Source organism: Triticum urartu, chromosome 4A, assembly GCF_056163025.1.
Source record: "Triticum urartu cultivar PI428250 chromosome 4A, HENAU_Tu73, whole genome shotgun sequence".
NCBI lineage: Eukaryota > Viridiplantae > Streptophyta > Magnoliopsida > Poales > Poaceae > Triticum > Triticum urartu.
In genome coordinates this window covers 148,398,313-148,404,973 of record NC_141876.1, presented here as the reverse complement: position 1 = coordinate 148,404,973, position 6,661 = coordinate 148,398,313, and the positions used below count along the sequence as shown (strand labels likewise).

At 45.3% G+C, this 6,661-nt stretch overlaps 1 pseudogene; it reads right to left on the bottom strand.

The window, feature by feature from the left end:
* Positions 1 to 1,916: 1,916 nt before the first annotated feature.
* Positions 1,917 to 5,106, bottom strand: LOC147975184 (uncharacterized; annotated as a pseudogene).
* Positions 5,107 to 6,661: the final 1,555 nt, after the last annotated feature.

The window sequence follows — 6,661 nt, the reverse complement described above, 5'->3', positions numbered from 1 at the left end:
TTGGCAGACAAACAACTCTCCTTTTACCCTCTTCGTAAAGAGAGTGGAATCTATTACCCCAATCTGGAACCCCTTCTCGCTTAGGAACGTCATAAGGTGATCATACCAAGCACGAGGTTCATGTTTGAGTCCATAGAGTGCCTTATGGAGTTCATAAACGTGAGAGGGATGATCGGGGTCTTTAAAACCGGGAGGTTGCTTGACATACACCAACTCCTTAAGAGGACCATTAAGAAATGCGCTCTTAACATCCATTTGATATAATTTGAAATCATGATGAGAGGCATAAGCAAGCAAGATGTGAATGGATTCGAGACGGGCAACGGGGGCAAAAGTTTCGCCAAAGTCCAAACCTTCAACTTGGGTGAAACCTTGTGCCACTAACCTTGCCTTGTTCCTTATTACTTGTCCATATTCATCTTGTTTGTTCTTGAAAATCCACTTTGTTCCAATGACATTATGAAATTCCTTGGGTCTTTCTACAAGGGTCCACACTTTGTTGCGTGTGAAGTTGTTGAGTTCTTCATGCATGGCATCTATCCAATCCGGATCATCAAGTGCATCTTCCACCTTAAGGGGTTCAACACAAGAGACAAACGAGTGATGTTCACAAAAGTTTGCCAAACGTCTACGAGTAGTTACCCCCTTTTTGATGCTTCCGTAGATGTTCTCGGTGAGGTGTTGAAGATGTTTCAGCTTGGCGACCACTTTTTGCTCTTTGCGGTCAAGCTCTTCTTCACTGGGTTTTGGACTTGATGAAGAAGCTTGCCCTTCAGATTGCTTTAGCCTTGGAGACACTCTTCTCTTTGCAACCACAGGTTCTTGCTCAGTAGGAAGTGATGACGATGAAGACACTTGTGGTTGGGGTTGATCTTGATCTTGATCATGACTTTGAGCTTGATCTTGAGTCTCAACGATTGAATATTCATTATACGGAAGAGTTTGCTCTTGATCTTGCTCAGGAATATGAGGGTCTTAATGTTGTTCTTGGATAGGTTCATTATTTCCCGAAGCATCTTGTGCAAGTGGTGTCGGTGATGACTTCCCTTGTGGAAAATCCTCAAGAGGGGCTCTTACTCCTTCTTCTTCTACTTGGACATGAGGTGTTTCTTGTGGAAGAATGTGGCCTATCCCCATTGTCCTTATAGCTTGTGAAGGAGCCTCATCACCTACAACACTAGGAACGATTTACTCCATACGGGAGCCGTTATCTTCATCAAACTCCACATTTACCGTTTCCTCAATGCATCCGGTGGATTTATTGAGAACTCGGTAAGCATGAGAGTTTGATGCATATCCAACAAATATGCCCTCATAAGTTCTAGACTAAAATTTAGCTAACCAGGATTTTTTGTTTAAAATGAAACACTTACAACCGAATACCCGAAAGTATTTGACGTTGGGATTTCTCCCAATTAGGAGCTCATAAGGGGTCTTGTTCTTGAGCTTGCGAAGATAAAGCCGGTTTGAAGCATGGCACGCGGTGTTGATGGCTTCTGCCCAAAGCTTGTATGGTGATTTGTACTCATCAAGCATGGTCCTCGCCATCTCAATAAGAGTCTGATTCTTCCTCTCCGCAACACCATTTTGTTGGGGAGTATATGGTGCGGCATATTGGTGCTTTATCCCCTCTTCACTCAAGAATTCATCCATTGTATAGATTTTGAACTCGGTGCCATTGTCACTTCGGATTGCCTTGATCTCACAGTTATGTTGACGTTGAGCTTCTTTGGCAAAGTTGATGAAGGTTTCTTGAGTTTCATCTTTAGTCTTGAGAAAGAACACCCAAGAATATCTTGTGCAGTCATCAACAATGACAAGGCAATATCTCTTTCCTCCCAAACTATCATATGTTGGAGGCCCAAATAGATCCAAATGGATGAGCTCGAGGGGCCTCAAGGTGGTGATGATAGTCTTTACTTTATGAGCTTTTCCATGAAGCTTTCCGGCAATGCAAGAACTACAAAGACGATCTTTGGCAAAAGACACATTGGTTAGTCCAAGAATGTGCTCCCCCTTTAAGAGAGCTTGTAAATTTCTCATGCCCACGTGGGCTAGCCTACGGTGCCATAGCCACCCCACGTCGGCCTTGGCCATTAGGCATGTTGCAAGATGAGTTTTCTCTTTCGAGAAATCAACCACATAAAGGTTGTCTTCAACATGCCCAACGAAGACCACTTTGAGATTGCTTCTCTTAAAGACAGTCACATGGAATTCACCAAAATGTGAATAATAACCGGCACGAGCCAATTGAATAGTAGAAAGTAAATTGTAGTGAAGGGATTGGACAAGCATGACATTTGAAAGAGATGAATCATTGGAGATTACCACCTTGCCCAAACCCAATACCTTGCCCTTGCTATTATCACCGAAGGAGATGTTCAAAGAGGCCTTGAGTGAATCAACAAACTCCACAAGCATCTCCCTTTCTCCGATCATATGATTGGTGCATCCACTGTCGATCACCCATTGAGTTCCACCGAAGACATAGTCCTACAATAATCAAGCTTTGGTTATAGGTACCCATTTTGCAATGGGTCCTAGTGAGTTATCAACGAGGGTCTTGGGAACCCAAATAGTCCAAGCATAATCATCATAGTTAGTTCCAACAAATTTTGCAAAGGTATAGCCATCATCTCCTCTCATGAGAACATATGATGGATTGTTCTTGCCGGCAAAATTCTTGGGAATGGCCTTGTCCCTAATGACCTTTACATTCCCAACACCCTTCATTTCCTTCTCCTTCTCCTTGTGCCCTTCTTGCACAAACACTACCTTTTGGGGAGGGGAAGGAGTCGGACCGATCTTCTTGTTGTTCTTCTTCTTCTTTTTCTTACCACTGTTAGATGCGGGATTAAACCCAACTCCCTCCTTGGCAACACACTCCTTTTGGTTGCTCAAGAGATCGTTTAGGTTTTTATCCCCTTGGATGCATGATACAAGCCCTTTCTCAGTTTGAGCTTTCAACTTCTTATTTTCCTCTTGAAGGGAGGTGCAATCATGAGCAAAGTTAGCCGTACAAGCATCATCATTTAAATCTATATGAGGTACGGAAGTGAGAGCCTTAATGGTCGTAGCTTTTAGTTGAGCATAAGACTCGGTGAGGGCAATGAGGTCACCTTTGACAACCTTGGAACTAATCACAAGGAACTCATGCTCCTCAACAAGTCTTGTATGGTCAACTAGAAGCTTTTCAACTCTAACGTTAAGAGCATCTTTATTCTCAAGAGCAAGTTGCAAAGCATCATTGGTTTTAACAAAGTCAATTTGATGAGCAGATAAGGCTTCCTCAAGTGATTCTCTCATGACACTCTCTTCATTAAGTTCGTGCTCGAGGAGATCAACTCTCTCTTTTTCCTCTATAAGGAGGTTCTCAACGTTCTCAATGAAGTCATCGCGTTCGGCAAGTGACTTAAGGAGATTGCCAAAACGAGCACGAGCTTCACCATGAAGAGTTTTCATGAAAGCCATTAAGGATTCCTCATCATTATCCACACCCTCCTCACACTCATCCTCCACTATCTCACATGAGACATTGGGAGTGTAGGTGTCGGGTTTCTTGGGTTTTGACTTTGTTTTTACCTCTTTGGCCATGAGGCACTGATGAGTGAATGGCTTGTCCTCGTTTGGAGAGTCGAAGAGGCCGGTGGTGGAGGAGGAGGTAGTGGCATGCATGGCAAAGGCGGCCGTGCCCACTTGATCATCATCACCGTCATCTTCATCTCCAGACATGTATTCTTCATGAACAAGAGACTTGTCATCCTTCCTCTTTGCAAACTTGGTGAACTTCTTCTTAAGCACAAGCTTCTCGGACTTGTCTTCACGTCTCTCGTATGGACAATCATGAACAAAGTGTCTTGGGCTATCACAATTGTAGCATTTCCTTCGTCCAAACGATCTTCCTTGAAGATTTCTTCCTTTGTTTGCCATGGTCCCGGAGTACTTCTTGACTAAGAGAGCCAAGTCTTCTGCAAAATCATTTGCTGGGCACGAGGTATCATTATCCTCCTCACATATCTCTTCACTCACTTCTTCCTCCCTTGAGGATTGGCTCATCACTTTCTTGGCCTTCAAGGCAAGATTGGAGTTCTTGGTTGCTTGAGCTATTGCAAATGTTTTCTTGGACTTGGTTTCCAAAAGAACATGGGTAGAGAAGGTGGAAACAACTTGAGCCGAAGTCAACTTGTGATAGTCCGGACGTTGATGAACCATCATGACCATGGTATGTTCCGTGAGAACCATAGCATCTATGAACCTGTCCTTGATGAAATCATCATTTGCCCAAGTGCACCCAAAGGTTCTCAAGTTGAGCACAAGGGACTCCAACCTTCGGTAAACCTCTTCTGTGGACTCACCCTCATTCCTCACAAAGAGATTGACTTCTTGTTTGAGCAAGGCCAACCGAGATCTTCGAATTGCTTCATCTCCTTCAAGAGCCTCCTCAAGGCAATCCCAAATTTCCTTTGCGGTTTTGAGAAGATCAATGGAATCACTATAGTCTTCAGTCACAGCGTTGTGAAGCACGTTGTGCGCGGTAGCATTGAGTTGATCGTCAACTGCTTCCCTTGGAGTGAGATCCATTGGGTCCTTGGGGTTGAATCCATTGACCACAATCCACCACAATTGAGTTGAAGCACTGCGCATGTGAGACTCCATATCTAGCTTCCACTTAGCAAATGCATTAGCTTTCAAAGGGGGCGGAGGCCCAACAGGATTAATGTGGGGATGTTGCAAGGGTTGAGGAGAGTAAAAGGGTTCCACGACATTGTACTGGGGAACTTGAGTACGAGCCGGAGAAGCAAGAGGTTCCCTCGAGTCATCCGCATCATGAACCTCATTTGGATTAAACGAGTTTGATGCAGACGTTGATGGCTTTAAGAGAGCATCAATTTCCTCCTTGACCGAGGCCCGAACCTCTTTCAACATAGAGACTTTGAGGTCCGCAAACATTGAAATAAGATCGGTCGCGGTCAAGGGGACATTCGGGTTAGTAGGAGCGGAGGGAGCAATGACAGGAGCACCAAGTGTCTCGGTCGCGACGGGGGGTTAGTTTTGACCATCCCCCGCAATGGGTAGGGCACCTCCCTCATTCCCTAGATCGACCATATCCCCTAAGATTGTAAAACCTTATATTAGAGCATGAGGCTCTGATGCCAATTGAAAGGATCAATACGGTCGACTAGAGGGGGGGTGAATAGGAGACTACAAATTTTAATCTTTCTTGTAGATTTTAAGGCTTAGAGGATAAAAGAGTTCACTAGATATGCAACTAGGTGAATGCAACCTATATGACAAGCAAGCTCCAAGATAGATATGCTAGGCAACAAACTACTTAGCAAGCCAACAAGCATACAACAACAAAGAAAGGTGCGGGAAAGGATTAACCACAAGTGAGACGAGGACGCGGATTTTGACCCGAAGTTCACTCTTCCTTGGGGAAGAGCTAATCTCCGTTTGGAGCGGTGCCGAAGCCAAAGCTTGCGGAACGCCACCAAAGGCTCACCGTATTCTCCTTTGAGTCACCCCCAACGGATGAGCCTCGAAACACTCGGGGTTGGTCTTGAAGGCGACCACCACACCTTTACAAACTTCTCCGGAGCACACCACAAGCAAGGAAGCTTCCGGAGGAACCTCTAACCGCCTAGGAGCCCAAGCTCCAAGAGTAACAAGTCAATGGGGAAGAAATGTTGTGGGGAACGTGATTTGGTTTGGTCAAGTTGTAGATCGGGTCTTGCTCTCCCAATCCCCAAAGTTTCAACAAGTTTGGGTGGAGGGATTGAGAGTATTGAGCAAAATGGGGTGTAGCAAAGGTGGAGCTCAACAAGACATTAGGGTTGGAGGTGGAAGAAGGGCCTTTAAATAGTGTTCATGGGCTGGTGGGGATTTCTGCCCGTTGGACCCCGTGCGCACGGGCTAAGTCAGCCCCGTGCGCACGGGGTACTCAGAGACAAACACACCACCCCGTGCGCACGGGGGTCAAAAGACCCCATGCGCACGGGGTACTCATAGAGTTTACATAGGACCTCATGCGCACGGGGGTCAAAAGACCCCGTGCCACGGGGTACCCAGAGAGTTACGCAGTACCCCGTGCGCACGGGGGTCAAAAGACCCCGTGCGCACGGGGTACCCAGTAACTTTCTGTTGCAACTTTCTGAGTACCACAGCACACACACTAGGTTCTTTTTAGGTGGTCGGAGTGGGAAGGGTAAGAGAGTAAGGCTCGGCAAAGGCATTCCCACACGACATTTATCCACACAAACCCCTCTTAATAGTGCGGTCTTTCCTACGACTCGAAGCAAACCAAAACTAAACCTTCGAACCGGCGAAAGACCACGCCTTTGTCCTTTTTGAAATGGGGGGGGGGGTCGCACATCTCCATCGCGGGCACTTAGAACCAATAACATGAGATAAACTTTAGCAACCGATATTAGTTCAACTAACCACATTGTCATCACACCAAAACATAGCATAAGTGCCATTAGCACTTTCAACCATCATTTAGTCTTTCACAATTGCTAACACTCACGCAATATTTATGGGTATGAAGTTTAATCGGACACAGAGAAACATAGGGGCTTATAGTTTTGCCTCCCAACCTTTTACCTCAAGGGTAATGTCATCAATAATAGTTCATGAAAACTCACATCCAATTAGCTATATA